This window comes from Apus apus, chromosome 3 (genome assembly GCF_020740795.1).
Source record: "Apus apus isolate bApuApu2 chromosome 3, bApuApu2.pri.cur, whole genome shotgun sequence".
Classification (NCBI taxonomy): Eukaryota; Metazoa; Chordata; class Aves; order Apodiformes; family Apodidae; genus Apus; species Apus apus.
In genome coordinates this window covers 70,801,264-70,817,856 of record NC_067284.1, presented here as the reverse complement: position 1 = coordinate 70,817,856, position 16,593 = coordinate 70,801,264, and the positions used below count along the sequence as shown (strand labels likewise).

The following is a 16,593-nucleotide window of genomic DNA, read 5'->3' as shown; positions in this document are numbered from 1 at the left end:
GAAATTGGGGGTACCAGTCAGAGTAGTGGTTTACTGCAAAGGGTTAATTTCAGAACTTTTTTTTTTTTTTTTTACTGTGGTTTATATGACCGAACATGTTATCATCTACATTTGTTAATTTCTGTTTTTCATATCAATGTATTCAAAGTGTGGGTGGTGTCATTCTTTTCTCACTCTAGATAAATACTGAAGTTACTTCTGTTTGATAGTAGTGTCAACACTACTAGGCCCAGGTACATTATTATGTGCCTTGTTTTTAAATTCAGGCTCATTCAAGGATACCAGGCAAGTTTTCAAGTATTAACTAACATTGCATTGTAACTCTTGCAGCTAATCAACAGTTTGTTCAAAACGTACTCCAGAACTGGTATTTATGACTTGAAGAATTTGTTGGTGCTTTCCAGCATGTGTTTTAACTGTGTTTGTGTGTTTCCTTTTGCCTTGCAAAGCCAACAAAATCTTTAGCAAATTGCTTTTTTGTGTAGGTTCATAGGCAATTGGCATTATTTTACAAAGCATGTGCAACATAATGAGTCGTTAAGATTTTGAAGTTTAATATGCTGGAGAGAGAAAATAAACCAAATTATGCAAACTCTTGTAACAATAAATATTTTATTTTGCTTATGTTGTGATATTCAATGACTGTGAGCCATACAAATTAGAATTCTTATTCTCTGCTTATGCAGCTGCTGCTTTTACATCTTTCATTCACAATGCATGAAGCAGCAAGCTGACACTTGCCATGCTTTTTTTTTCATTTTTCTAAGAATTCTAGCTTGGGATGACATAGTCCATGAACCATGTTTAAATCTGTGAACTATGTTTGATTTCTGCAGGCATATGTCCAACATCAGTAAATCTCCATGCTGTTTTGATCTGAAAGAATTCAAAATATTTTAAGAAGAGGTTGGTACTCTTAGCCCTATTTTATAGTCATAAAAACTGAAGCAAGCCTTGCCTAGCCTTGTGTCCTATGGTTAGTTAAGCAGTGGTGTCTGGATTTTGCTAAGAACCTAGGAAAGTAGGATTCATGAGGTTTTTGAAGTCGTTGTAGGATTTGAGGTCTGAGTGATTGTAGGCAGTTCTTGTGTTTTGTTACATTTTTAAGGTATTTCTTACAGCTAGGAACTTGAACCTGCAGCACTTGCTAGTAAATTGACTTGGGAAGTTGGTCAACATTCCTGTGCCTCAGAGACGTAGAAATTAATCTCTCTCAGCTTTACTGCAAGAATCAACTAATGTTTGGAGTTGCTAAAATAAATTGAAAAGAATCTCGATTAACGTGTATCTTTCTATATTTAATGGTAGTAATTTTTAAGTATTTGTCTTATTGAAACAAAGGGTGTTTTTTTCCTCCATGTATGTGGCTTGAGCCTTGTCAGACCACAGATTAATAGAGCAGAAGTCCTTGTGAGTTTTGTCTAAGAATTGAAGGCTAGATTAAAGATAAACGGTGCTTGACAACTTTCTATTCTCTTCTTTTTAGAAATCATCACTTTCAACTATAAAAAAAACCTAGGAGGAACACATAAAAAAAGTCTCAGAAATTTAAGATTACTTGAAGAAAAAAATATAAATTTATTTAAAATTTAATTGTATATGAAAGAATAATAAAACTTCCCGTTGCTATTTTAGATATACTTTTATATTCTTCATCTTTCATCTGCTTTATTTCAACACACATGATGAAATGCACTGAGATTTACATACGGATATTTTATCTGTCAATCTATCTAGTCATGCTTTGAAGGTTTCTATCAGTACACTTTTCCAGTATCTTGTAAACCATTACTTTAACATTACACATATCTTTCCCAGATATTGTTGCTTCAAGCATCTGTGTTAAAGTCTGCTGAAAGAAATGGGAATCTTTTGACAGACTGTCATGGATCAAACCCCCCAAAACCACTTTGGCCTTAATTTCCTATTTACTTAGACACAATGATATGAATCAAATTTCACTCTTCTTCAAAGAATGAGCTGTTTGTTAACTATATTCACAACTACGCTGGAAACAGAATTATAAAGAAACACAGTTTAACAGTATTTAGAGTTTAAGCTTGTATCTTTATGAGATATTCAATAAGGGCATTTTATACTAATTCTGATTCTTACTGCCATTTTATTTTTTTAGCTTTGATTTCTTCTATGTAAATTTTACCAAGAAAGAAGATTGTTGTTGTTGACATGCTGAAATGAATTGACTAATATTTACACATTCGTGTACTTGCATAAAAACACTGAATACAAATTGAAAAAGAGATCTGTCCTGATGATTTCCTCTTTATGCACTCTAATTTAGATACCAGAAATAATTACATGCTCTTATCTATGTGCCTGATTGATTTTAATGATATCAAAGTGGCAGAGTGACTGAAAATTGAATTCCTCACTCAACAAGTCATCCAGTAATTATTTCTGTGAAAAGTTGCAGAATTTTCCTGGAAAGTGCTTTAAATTATTCCATCAGTAGTAAAGCACATTTCTGGGAGGGAGATTGCTCTGAAATTTAGGTCATTACTCTCAAAATTCGCTCAGAAAAGCTATTCTGTCCATACTGCAATGTGCTGAATATATTTGTAATCATAAATACAGTGTTTCTTTTGCACTTACCAAAGGAATTAGGATTTTCCAAATGATAAGTAAGGAAAACCAGCCTTTTTCAGAGGCACAGGAGGGGCAAAACTACATGTGTCCTTTATTTTTCTTTTCTTCTGGCAAAAGCCAGTGAAAGGGTTTAGGGAAGAGAATAGTGTCCTTAAGAAATGAGCAGAGATTGTTGTCATGGAGGGAGGGAGAAGAGATTGAGGGAAAGCACAGAAGTGCTGCCATTGGAGAGGGCCGAGACAAGCTGAATCAGGGTGATACAGACTTTTCATTATCAGCAGCAATTACTCCGGCAAGAACAGCATGGGACTTCATGAAATGTTTTTGAACTTGGATTCCTGATAGGAGAGCATTACATAACTTGTGCTTTGTGAATGCTGGCAACTGGCAACCTACAGAAAGACACAGCCAGAAGCAATGTGCTCAGCTGCTTGCTTTTTAGAAAAACAATATATCTGGGCCAAGCATTAAACAGACAAGCCTATCTTTACCCTTCCCCCTGCCCTCTCCATCAACAGAAGCCTGGTTTTCATCACAGATTAATAAACGAAACCTTCTATCATTTTACTGTGCTTCCCACAGCCTTTTGGTAGGAGTTAACAATGCTCCGAGTCAACATTGCCATAGTACTTGAAATGTCTTTGCATGTTTGTTCACTTGAAAGAGTCGTGGCGATGGGGTTAGAGAGAGGGTTTTAAACCACCAGTGTGTGCAACCCCAGAAACTTCAGGACGGTTTTGATCATGTTTGGTTTGACAAAAATCTGTCGGGATGCTGTTGCTATTGCTGTTGCCTTTTGGTTTTAAAATAATCTTTGTTATTTAAAAAAAAAAAAAAAGACCCCATATTAGGTATTCCGCAGTCTCCTGAAGTGATTATTTGTATCATTTGCTGTTAAGGAAATAGGTCTAAGTGCTGAGGAATTCTAATTAACCAGGCTCAGCTGGAGTGAATAGCTGGAGGATTTCACAATACTGTTCTGAAATTATTGGCAGGTCAAGAAGCCAGGGAAATTCTCAGATTTTGGGGTTTTACAGCGGTGTACATAGTCACAAAATCTTACTTATTTTTTTTTCAAATCAATGGGTTTGTAGACAGTATTATTTCACAATCCCTGTCTGTGGTTGTTCCTCCTTTTTACTTTCTCATCCATCTGTCCTAAAAAAGATGCAATCCTAGCCAAACAAGCAGAACCTCTTCCACATTTCTAAGAGAAGTGTTTATAGGACTAAACACCATAGAATTCTTTCAGGTTCAAATGGGTTATTTATGAGGAAAAAAAAAAAGCAAGTTTCATTGTCCTTGGAGGTATAGACAGCTCTGCTGAGCCCTTAAGGGGAACTCTATTGTAGGTAATTACTGAATTTGTGAAATTTTAGCAGTAAAGTACATACCAAATTCTGCTGTAATATATCCTTTCCTGTGTCGTGTGCTCATGAAAAAACAAGTTAAAACTTTTCTGTGTTATGTAACTCTCTGTTTATATGGTAAACACTTCTCTGTTTTGTTTTCCAAGGGCCATCATTCCCTGCCTGCCTAATCTACTGCTGCTAAGAAAAATGACAGTAATGAACCAGGGAGAAGCAGCCTTCTCTGGCCCTTTGTTTTCACTTCCCTAGGTGAACACATGTGTTTTTTCTCTTTTCCTTTTCTCTTTTCTCCTTTTCTCTTTGGGGAAAGGAAACCATTTGTATGCTGCACTAAGGAAAAGTGATTGAAAAGTGGAAGCCCATACTTTTCTTTTCAGCAAGTGGAGATCTGTTTTCAGTGTGATGTTTGGTGAAAGGAAGCTTCAGAGCTGTGGGCCAGCTGCCAGGAATGTCTGATTTCCTTTCCACTCACTCCTATGATCCTCCCTTTTGGCAGTGATTACTGATGACCACAGCTGTCATGCTAGGTCATGGTAAGCTGTCAAGTAAGGTAGTACATGAGATATACAAGGCACAGTCCTTGATCTGTGCTGAAGAACAGGATCTTAAATTGAATCTGGTATCAGGTAGTGTGTGAGCATACCACAGTAAGCAGCCTTGGGCTGATGTCATCTTGTCATTCTGGTTTCTTGAGAAGGTGGACATGCAGGAGGTGCTTCTCTAGCCAACTGAAAGCTTCTTTGCACCTTTGTCATAGCTAGAGAAATCCTGAAGCATGAGGAGGGGTTGTGATTTAGTCATAATGGGTGGTTGTCCAGAATGGGCGAGTCTTCTAGCCAGCTGAAACTAGAAATAGCACTTTGGGTTGCTCTCACCCAGTTAGTATGTCATAATACAGGAGAATCCATAATCAGTGATCAGAACAACAGTGTTCAGGTGGTCATGCTGCTTGCAGCAATCAGTGTGGGTGACCAACTGTTTGCATTATGGATGTGGCTGAAAATCACAACAGAAATGCAGACTTCAGTTCAGAAAATTATGGATACTGTTGTCAGGGACACAACATCTATAAATAGGACTTGCACTCCACGTACGGTAGTATTTTGTTAAGCTTCATGTGTTCAGTTCCAAGTGCATAAATGTCTTCTGAAGAGGTAGTATTTTACTATGTTTTATACTGTTATGCTGGCTTCGTAATGCACCTTTTGCTGTAGCATCTGTTCCACTTCTAACAGCGTATTAAATAACGTGACTAAAATCCATTAGGTGTTTGCTCTGTATGGCTTCCTCCAAAGGGGGAGGCATTTGCAATGGAGTGTTTGTTTTAAAAACATGTAAGAACAGTTTGGTTTCTGTTTCCCAGAGAAAGAAAAGGTCAAATCTTGAGGGACACAGGGTCATAAGTGCTGCGATTGTCCATTGTTTTTGTGGGAGTTTATTGGAGCTTTAGGCTGGCACAGCCAAGGAGCTTGCCTTCAAAATAGCCTCAGGGTATGTGTATGTAGGCAATGCTGATTTCCTTCGGTTCTCATTTAAGATGAAGGGATTTGATCCTTGTGGTCTAACACCAGTTGAAGAGATGATCACCTTAGCAAATCCCATCTGAACTTCATCTGGTATGATTTACTTCAGAACAGCTACCATAATTCAGTTCTTTTGCTCTTTGTTCTCATGAAACATCTGTGGCCTTGTAACAAATCTTACATAAAATTAAATATGATTTTATTAATCTCTTACACAAGGTTGGGAGAAAATTCCAGGAACCCTCTGGACAAAGCTGGTTTCTTTACAGATTTCTCCTGGCCAAACAAGGCAACTAATGACTGCTTTCACAAGGCTGGGCAATCCACAGCTACAGCTAAGAGGGGTTAAAAAAATGTAATAAATAAACAAGTCCATCCACAAACCCTTCCTCAGGAAACCAGCATGGGAAGCACAGGCATTTAGTATGACAATCCAGCATGTTCTGCCAAAGAAAGACTTTCCAAAACAGCTGTATAAATGGCTACAGTTTCCTTGAATGTCCATTTTAATGGCATTATAGCCTCAACTGTTTGTATGTTAATCTAATTGTTTTCATGCTGTCAGCTGTTATCTATTGCAATTGTATAAAGTTTTAAACCCATGTAAGTAGCCCTCAAGAGGGAGTGATGCTGCTGTCCCTGAACCCAGCTACCTTCCAGCCTCCCTTCATTCAGGTACAGTCAATTATGAGGCTGTGACAGAACCTGTTGTTCAGTCTCCCTGTGGGAAACCATGTTTGCTTCATTTGTGCAGAAAGCTTTTGATAACTGCCCTATGTCTGGAACACTCACGAATGAATATGCTTCCTCTCTTTGAATAATGGCTGAACTCCTGGTGGAAGAGGAGGTATTTAAATAACCACATTGACATATAGAGTATCTCATGATTTCAACCCTCAGAGTCCCTGAGCTATCTGAGCACATATTTATAGTCAGCCTGGTGAATGCTCCCTCTGGCTGTTTATCAGCTGTGAGCCTGTGTTTCCATTTTACAAGTGCAACTCTATAACGTAAGAATATGGTGTGTCTTGTTGTTAGCAGATGTTGTATTTTTTGTGTCTCCAAGAACAGAAAGTTCCCGACATTGGACAAACCTTTGTGTAATCATATATACTTCCTTCTTTTTGCTTCACTCTCTTGGACTGTGGAACATAATTGCTGAGACATGAAAGGGTTTCTGTGTCTGGCTCTCACTACCCTCTGAGCGAATTTAGCTCTGAATGTCTTTGGAACTGGAAAGACCTTTGTCCATGCTATTGAACTATCCTACACTTGTAAAACTGATATTGACTTTTGGGAGCAGTCTTTGGCCTGTACTAACTCCTGAGCTGTGGCTAAGAATTAGCTGTAACCCGGCACTCTCCCAAATTTTAGCTGACCCAGACTAAAACTGTTTTGGGGCTGCTCCACCACTTTAACAAAAAAAAGGCAGTTGACGATGTTCAATCTACAAATATATGTGGAGCTCTTGGCCATAAACAGACCCCTCTGTACTGGTCAACAGGAGGACTCAAGACCCTTCAATGAGGCTCAGATGCCTAAATTTCAGCTCAGATTGAGAGTTTACAAACCATCTTCAGTCACTGTGGTCTCTGAAAGATCTGAGAGACAGTTTTACAGATAAAGTCCTTAAGTAGCACTGTCTTTATTCAGGACTAATACCGTTTTGGCCTGACTGAGTGTCCTGGCGTGATGAAGGCATCAGGCTTCCCTGATATTACATCTGCTGAAGAGTCAGATTCAGTAGGTCTGCTCACTGTGATAGTGGTGGTTTAAGCACAGAAGTGAAGCAGCTATGGCTGCTTTCATTCAGGAGTGTGGATAGCGCTGGTGGTGAAACACCGAGCTGTACGTCAGAGTTCCTGTATGTCAGTTTTCAAAGCAGTATACTTCACCTGAGATAAGAGTAACTGAGGTTTATGTGAAAGTACTTTTTTTGCTGAGCAAGGGATATGTAGATTTAGGATCCTAAGGGTGCTGTGGGTGTAGGGTCCTGGTTGCCTGTTTTCTGCAGAAGTCTTCTGTCCTCTGTGCTGCAGCTTAAGGTGAACGGTGATATTAATACTGGCTGCTTAAAACAGTGATCTTTACCTAGTCGTCGTCACCCTAGAGGATATGTGGGGTCCCTGAATACAGGAAGGGTTAATGAGTAGTTCTTACCATCAGAAGTGAGTTTAAAGAGGCTTAGTGGCATAGAGAAATGAAGGATTCCAGACACAATTCTCTTTTTGGAGTTTCCTTCAGCAGTTTGATTGACTGAGGCCTCTGGCTGCTGGGAATCCCATTGCCATGCATATAAGGACTTCATGATCACACAGGAGTTGCTACCTGGGCTGAGAGTGGACAGCCTGCTCCAGGAGTTGGGCCCCGCAGCAGAAGTGAGCATAACATCACCGTATGAGATGAAGATGCAAGCAGCATTGACCCAAGGAAGGCAGATGTCCGGTGTCCTCAGGTAATGCCTTGGCCATGCAGCTGTCTGTCTGCTCCAGACTAGATCACATTGCTGTAAATAAAAAGTGGTGCTTTGAAGTGAAGATGTTCTTGTCCATCTCAGCAGAACTTGTGCTAGCAAAGAAGGAAATTCCTGAAAAAAAAAAAAAAGGTGCAAGAAGACCTTTGCATTCTCCATCTATCAACTCTGTACAAGAATTATCTGCCTCTTGTACCCTTCACTGCATTTTACTCATCTTGTCAGCCAGTGTTGCCGTTATATATGAGAAATTTTACATCTCATATTTTTACTTGGTTGTCAATCAAACAACTGCTTCAAGATAGACTTTGGACTAAGAAAGCTCTGTTGGTCAAAACTTAAGTACTGTTAATTCCAGTAACTGCAGGATATCAGAGAATATTGAACACCCACTTTTTCAAGGCTGTAAACTGGCTTGTGTTGGATAATCAGAAATGAGAATCAATTATCAGTTTTGGAAGTTTAGATTTACAGTTGTAAAATAAATCTTCTCACTTCCAGTACCATATTGTATGTGTATGGTAAGGAGGGAGTGTTAAATAAAAATGGTGTATAAGAACGACATATTTTGATTACAGGAAGTGGTGCCAAATGTGGATTGCCTCAGATGTTTTTAAGACATAACATTAAAGAGAAAAACTTACTGAAGTGCATAAAAGTCTACTTACTTGCTATCTAAATAGACATTCGACTAAAGGTGTATTGATGTAAATTTCTGTTTAGGCCTACTTCAGTAGTTTTACAGAAACCTGGGTGAGGATGTGAACCAGATGTAAGAGAAAACTGCTTAATGCTTTGTGAGGAACCTTCCGCTAGGCTTCAGAACTGGATTAGAAATAATGAGCTTTCTCATGAAGGAGATAGCAGTCATGAAGTTTTATTCCTTTGAGTGCCCTTGAGACACCAGGCAGATCTGATCTGCAAGGAGTGCTGCTGACTCAGGCTGATGTGGGAGGGTGTCGAAGGCCAGCCAAGGAAATCTCTGACCTTCACTTTGCCGCTGACCGTCACTTGGGTTTTCCTGCCTGGAAGAGAAGCTGTGATGCTGGGGTAGCTGGGGAGGAAACGGAGACCAGAACCATTGACCTCAATCTAAACACAATACAGAAAAAGACAATAAACTCCTGGAGGAAAAACACAAGAGTGATTTACCTAGGAGGAAGTGAGAATATTAAATTCTTTCATGTAACTTCAGGAGGTGTAACAGAAGAAATCTATGGAAAAAACAGAAGACAGCTGTCTCTAGCCAGAGAGGCCTGTGACACACAGAAATTTTGGATATATACTATGTAACTCATATTTTACAAATCATTAAATCTGGAAATGCCATTGGATTGTTGCAGTTGTGCATTCATATTACTTTTGTGTATCCAGAAAAGTAGAACAATTATAAACTGCAATAAATTAATCCTATCTGTTCATCCAAGTATACATTCAATGTGGCAAACTTGTAAGCCCACTTGTTCAGTATTGACCAAGATTTTTAATGTGGGTCACAATGACCTATGATGAAGTCCCTCTCCTTGAAGGTCTGCTTTACCCATTTTGGTTAATACTACTACTTCTTCTCCCTCTTGCCTCCTCTCCCCTCTTCCATATATCAAAAAATATGCTGTCTTTAATACAGAGAAGAACTGTAGCTATACAAATTGCCAAAAGCATGGACACATTTTGGTTTTCCCTTTTCTGCGGATTTTGCACGTCACCTTGACTTTAGATATTCACAAGGCTTGTGCTCCTGATGCTTATCCTTACCAGAGAGTAAGAAGACCTTTGTGCAGTCAAGCCTTTTTTTAACAAACATGGGAAAGCAGCTGGAAAGCCAGTTTGTAACAGTGGACAAGTTATATATAGTAACTTGCAGAATCACACTCCAAACAGAAAATCTTTGATTTTACTCATTACTGTATTATATTACATTGACTCTGGTTTCCATGTACCAGAAATGTATATCATATCCTTATCCTTGCTTCTTAAACACATAGATCAGTTAACATACATCAAGGGTAATTCTTACACCCTAACTGTGCTTGGCTGACTGACAGCACCTATGCATGTGGAGGGTACAGATCACCAGAATTTAGGTCGCTTAAAGGAATTTTATCCTGTCAGATGATGAAGATTAAATAACGGAGAGTATTCTTTTTCTTTCCAGCCCCTCAAGTTTGATATTTTTAAAAATTCTTAACCCAGACTAAATCTTCATGCATTTTGAATGTGAAAATATAGATTTTCTGTCTTTTATAAAGTACACATTCATTAAAAAGGAAGCTAGAAAACCATATTTAGAGTAATTCTTTCTACAAGAAAAAGGCAAAAAGAACCAACTTATCCTACCCCCTGCAAACTAAAGCTTAACAGCACAATTCCATAATGAAAGTGAAAATAAATTTTACTCCTTTCTCCTAATTGATGCTATGTTGCCAGGTAGTTGCAATCCTTTTTGTATGTGTGCCTAGGACATTGTGCTCATGTCCAGTGCTGTGAAAGAAAATCAAGTAAAATTATATTTTGCAGAAACAGTTCTTGTTTCAAGGAAAATAATAAATTTTGTCAAGTTGACAGTTAAGACTAAACATGCCCAATTGCAAGACACACTGAGTAAAAGGGTATAGTTGCACACCTCTCCATTTTCTGATGGAAGCACACTGAGTCAAAGTGTCTCCAGAATTGACCACATAGCATATAGGTAAAGGAAGAACAAACATACCAGCTTCTTACTATTGATACGTCTCATTGTTCCATACTTTGGCACATCTTTTCTTTATTCCCTGTACTAACATTGTAAGTGAATGAACACATGAAAGCATATCTTACCATATCAATATTTCCTTGATGTTAACAATGTCAAGAAATGACATTGTAAAATCAGGAACTGAGAACAACTTTTAAAAAGAATAATTGCCATGTTTAACTCTCTGTTTACTAGCCAAGAATGAAAGAGGGGTTTAACATTTTGTTTATTGCTTGTTCATTGTGCATCATTAAGTGTACATGATGTGTTTGGGCAGCCTACTTCTCATTCCCATAAATGCAAGAATTCCTGAGTGTAGAACGGCTTCTGGGAAAGCAATAGAATTAGATCAGTAGAGGAGATTTGATTTATGTGAACTATTGTCTCTTGTGTATTTAGTCTCTAATCCGTAGTTTAGGAAGTTCTAGATATCAAATGCATAGGAATTTTGTGGGAAATGCTTTAGTGCTTCAGGCTCATTATGGACTTAATTTTGTTACGCAGTTCACAGCCCTTCAAATGTCTGTAGAGATGCCGTCATCTGTTGATGCCCAGCAGGTTTGTCGAGTCTAGTAAATGATTAAACCTAACTTTCTGGAAGTGATCATGTCAAGTGTAATGATATGACCAATTTAAAAGTATTTTGAAAGTTCTGTAGTCCTTGCTTAGAGAATCTAAAGTTATTTTTTGCCTCTGTGTTATCTTGACTCTGAGTTCTCAAGCAAATGAGCACTAACTAGTAGGAATACTTCTACAATTGCAGGGTGACATAATAAATAGGAATGAGAAATTTCTAAAGGTTTTGTGTTCTGGTTCACGGGCTGGTAGTGTTACATTTTTCTTGTGCACTCCGGCAGCATTTGCTGTCTAAGGGACTCTGCAGTAGCTAATGGCAGAATTAGCTGTAGCCTTGTAGCAGATCTGTGATTATATAGATTCATCATGGATACAACCCTGGACTTAAACCTAACCATAGAACCAACATTAAGTGCTGGAGTGAGCCTATAGAAGGGCAATGAAGCTGGTGAAGGGTCCAGAGAACAAGTCTTATGAGGAGCTGCTGAGGGAACTGGGATTGTCTAGTCTGGAGAAAAGGAGCTTGAGAGGAGACCTTACCACTCCCTACAACTACCTTCAAGGAGGTTGTAGCCAGTTGGGGGACGGTCTCTTCTCCCAAGTTACATAGATAGAACAAGAAGAGATGGCCTCAAGCTGCACCAGGAGAGGTTTAGATTGGGTATTAGGAGAAACTTCTTAACTGAAAGGGTTATCCAGCACTGGAACAGGCTTCCCAGACAGGTGGTTGAACCACCATTCCTAGAGGTGTTTAAAAGACATGCAGATGTGGTGTTTAAGGACATGGTTTAGCAGTGAACTTAGTATAGTTAGGTTAACTGTTGGACTCGATAATCTTAGAGGTCTTTTTAAACCAGAATGATTCTGTGACTCTGTGATCTAGGACATCTCAGTGATGTGCCTGTGAGCAGGGGAGGATGGTGTGTGCTGGATATTCAGAGAGGTCATGTTCCAGCAGGCCATGTGCCCTACAGTAGGATCCGGGTGGATATGGGGAGAACATCTGGCTGGGAGTCTGTCATAAAAACAAACCACAAATCAATATACCAAAGGAAATTTTTGTATGGTGTCAGTTGGCATTTAATTCCAGCAAGAAATGAGAAAGTAGAGCTACATGCCAAGTTTCCTGGTTGTCCTCTATGTTTGCCTTTCATGCTGTGTAGGTATGAATATGTAACCTTAATATGTAGGTTATATAGTCTCAGCCTGCTCTGTGTTTCAAATGTTGAAAGAAGAATTCTGTTACAGGAAAATTCTGGAGGAGATAAAAACAAAACGATAAAATACTAGAGGAAAACCAGGCAGAGGATTTCATGTTACAGGGTTGAGAAGCTAACACAGACACGCAGCTGGAGCAGTAGGCTGGGTACTGTGTGCATGACCAGTGCTTCCAATGTTCTTCCACCCTTCTTAAAACCACTGGCACTGCTGAAGAAATGGTGTAGAGTACATTCAGGGTTTGGTTTGTTTTGTGTTTTGATTGTTGTAACTTTCTTCCTTTGGATAATCTAAAATTAAATACTGCATGGATTCAGCTACAAAAGCTCGGATTGTAAATCAATCCTAGCCGTGCATGTGAAAGAAAACTTGTAAACCCAACGTCCTGCTGCCACAGAGCAGCACTGCGGCACTGGCACTTGCTGCGGGATGTTTGGTCTGCTAACAGGCTGGAGCAGGACGGGGAGTACATGGGGACTTATTGGAATACATCTGAAGAGTAATGGCTTATAAAGGCTTGCAATAAATAATAAATGCCCAAGGTGATATTCTTTCTAATGAACATTTTAATGGTTTCTTTTCCCCCAGTAGGGAACTCTCAGACTTCTCAATAGAGGCACAGAATGAACTCTTTATGCTGTGGCTGTCTCTCTCCATCAGTTTTTGTTTTCTTCTCGCCTGTCCCTTATTGCTGGCTGCTGCTGCCTCACTCTGCTTCCAGCTGTGAGGGCAAAGTTTACAGTGTCTTCAAAACCTGCTGTTTGTTTTCTTTGCTTGGGATAAAGCTTGATGAGGCACAAAGCAAAGTGCCTCCCCTGCCCACTGCAATGCCCCAGGCAGCAGGGAGAACATTTCTGTGACTCAGCCCTGCTCCCTTTACCAATATTCCTATATTGAGAACAGAAGAACCAAGGCTGCTTCTGCTTTAAGACACTGTTATAAGCTGTTGTGGTGACATGATGAAGATTAGCTGGATAACTTTTTAAATCTTTTTAAAATCACTCAAGGCAAACTTCAGACATTTTTCCATAAAAGCAACGTGTCCTCAGGGCATCCACACTCTCTACATAACTCATCTTTGTCTATAGATTCTTTGCTAGATGCAAGTTTCTTATCACACTTTTTTCCTAAAATTTCCAGAGGCACCCTGCATGGTGGAAAACAACTTCATGTTCTGCCTTGCTGATCTACAAAATTCTGTAATATCAGAAAATCTGAATAGTAGTTCTCTATCAAAAGAAGTGCTTTGTGTTAAAATTCATTCCCCCTGGGAGATTATACCTAGACACCTTTAAATGGTAAAGAACTGTATTTTTAACTTGGAGTTAGAATATTTCCTAAAGGAACCTGCAGTCTGGGATGGAGTCCAGATGTACATTTGAGATGGCTAAAATGGAAAGTCTTGATTTTTTTATTAGGCATGCCATTCAGAGTGCAAAATGAAGTGTGAACAAAGAAAACATGTTGGCATGGCAACAGCAAGTATAATTTAGTGCAACAGGTTTTGATTCTGACCTGAAAAAGGAACTATTTGTCCTGACAGTCAGCTTGTAGCCCATAAAAGTTTTAAAAGATACCAACTCATCTTCACTAAAGGCCAGCAACTGGAGAGATGGATACCTCAGAGCTTTTTGGAGAACAAAAGAATCTAATTATCGTAATGGTTGTTGTTCTGGCATAGATGTGCAAAAAATAATTGCTTCAATAATGCATCTATTGCTTACATGATAACTACCTGCAGGCAACCTCTTCAGCACAGGGTCTCTGTTATTTGAATAAGGTATGTGATGTTTGTTGAACTGTAAGACATAATGAGGCTAAGTACTTTACAGAAAAATATAGTGTCAATTACCAGGATTAATATTTAGAGTTTAGAAATTCCTGTCTTCCAATTCTATGATGAACCCAAAATTTTGTCCCCACTACTTGTTAGAACTATTAAACTGAGAGAAAAAATGGCTATGGGAAAGAAAGTTGTTTTCTAGATTACTTTATTAAGGCTGGAACTAGTGACTGATGCTTATACTGCACATCGTATGCCAGGTATTGGGTTTTGAAGGATGTGCTCATTTTCCTTTCAAGATTAGCTGCTCTGGCTTCCTGAGAGTGGAGCTGGCTGCACAAGCCACATACAAAATATTTTACTCTCTAATTCCATATGCTGCCACCTCATCTGTCTCTATAGGAAGACATAAATTTACAGGAGCAAAGGAGGAATGATCATTTTCCATTATTTTCTACCTATAAGCACCACAAATCTTAAGAGAAACATTATTCCTCCAAGATTTGCAATTCACCCTCTGGACTAAAGATGCTTTAAAAAGTTTGGCTAAGAGTAGGGTATAATCTTCCAGAATGAACAAAAGTTTCTAGACGTGACTCAGAGATTCACCATGGAGAGGACCTGGTTCACCTCACTAGAAGGCAGGCAAAGCGCAGGCATCTGTGTGCACTGCATGACCTGAGCATCCTTGTATTGTTTTTGCAGATGTCTTCATAGAACAGTGGGGAAAGCATTTTGTGCTTACAGACTGTGTACGCACTGAAGACGATAACACCTTCCACTGTGTAGATGCCTGGGAAGCAAAGCTTTTCTAGCGTTCTGACACACCGTGCCATGCCCTCACCATAGCCACATTTTAATATCTCAAGGTATCTGAAGAAACTAAAGTGTAGCCTCCTTGTTGCACCATGTTTTGTTGTTGTTCAAGTCTTGTATGACCTAATCATAGCTCTTTCTTCAGTGGAAAAAAAAATACTATATAATACACAAGACCTGAGTTTGGTCCGTTCCTGACCCTGTGACTGCTTACTGTATTTGGAATATGCATCTTAGTTAATATGGGCCTATGCTGGCCTCCATTAACAATCTATTTGTCTATATATTTAATATTTCTTTCATTTAAAATAAAGCTGCTTAAAATGCTCTACCATGGCTGAAAGCTTTCAATAGAGGTACACTAAAAATGCATATTATTTGGTTCCTATCTGCTGAAATAAGGAAGAATGTGAGATAGGGCTGCAAATTGTGAATTTCAATGTCTTTTGATGCAACATGGGCCACGTGCATGTCATGACCTGTGTGTTGTAGCCCTCTTTTCCATAGTTCTTTCTTTTCTGCTCTTGCTGAAACTTTTGAGATTTTCTCCTGTTAATCATTTTTTTAATCAGAAACAGTCGTATGTGAAATATCGTTAGTTAATAATGTCACCTAGATCCTCTCCCAGAGTCTGCTGAAATAAATGGAAAGAGCCATATTTCATCCGTCTCTTGGAAAGTTATTTGCAGTTCTGATATTTTTCTGATTGCTTCATTGTTTCTTGCTACAAGTATTTGAAATATAGGAGGAACCAGTGGTACCTATCCTGGGATGAACTTCATCAACCACATGCACTGTACACTGCTGCCCACTTAAAATTCATCAGGAAGATGCTACCTTTCACTTCGTCACAGTAGGGTGCAGCACAGGAATGCAATGGCCTAACAATGCACAATGAAAATACAAAAAAGATAATATTCTTTCCTTCTATTTAAAGTATACCATGTAGCACTTCCTTTGGAGGAACTGAGAAATAATTATACGCATATCACCGTTTCCTCAGGTTGACTAGATTGACAAGAGGTTATGAGGGTCCAGAGCTGGAGAATTCAGCCTTGTTACCATTTATAGTTTCTCTCTGTGTCCTATAATAGGTTTTCCCATTAACTAAAAGTGCCATTTCAGGAAACTGCCCACAAGGGCGTGGGATGGGGATGAGAGAAGCAAGCAGTTGCCCTATTCCACTACAGCTGTAGACATTTAATAAGAAGTAGGTATGCAATTTTCTTATTCATCAATTCTTTTTCCATTATTGTCCAGTAGGATGGCATCTTTGGACCATTGCATCTCATCCTTTTAGAGGCAGTTAGCAATGGGATAAAAACAGTGAAAGGATGGTAATAAATCACCTGGTTACAATTTTCCAGTTTAGCTAGTTGCTAAATTTTATTTGACAGAGACTGTAATTTAGCTTTATTAATCGTGATTAATCATAGCTACAAGAAAAGACATTTCCCCTTTATCCTCAGGACTGTTAAATGTCCTGAGATCAT

General features: G+C 38.8%; 1 protein-coding gene across 1 annotated transcript in view; it reads left to right on the top strand.

Moving 5' to 3' along the window:
- The window catches only part of LOC127382340 (uncharacterized), a 242,122-nt gene extending 226,499 nt beyond the window's left edge, over nucleotides 1-15,623 (top strand). Inside the window, exon 12 of the mRNA XM_051613812.1 lies at nucleotides 14,990-15,623. The gene's annotated coding sequence lies outside the window, so the exon portion shown is untranslated. The remainder of the gene's footprint in view (nucleotides 1-14,989) is intronic.
- Nucleotides 15,624-16,593: the final 970 nt, after the last annotated feature.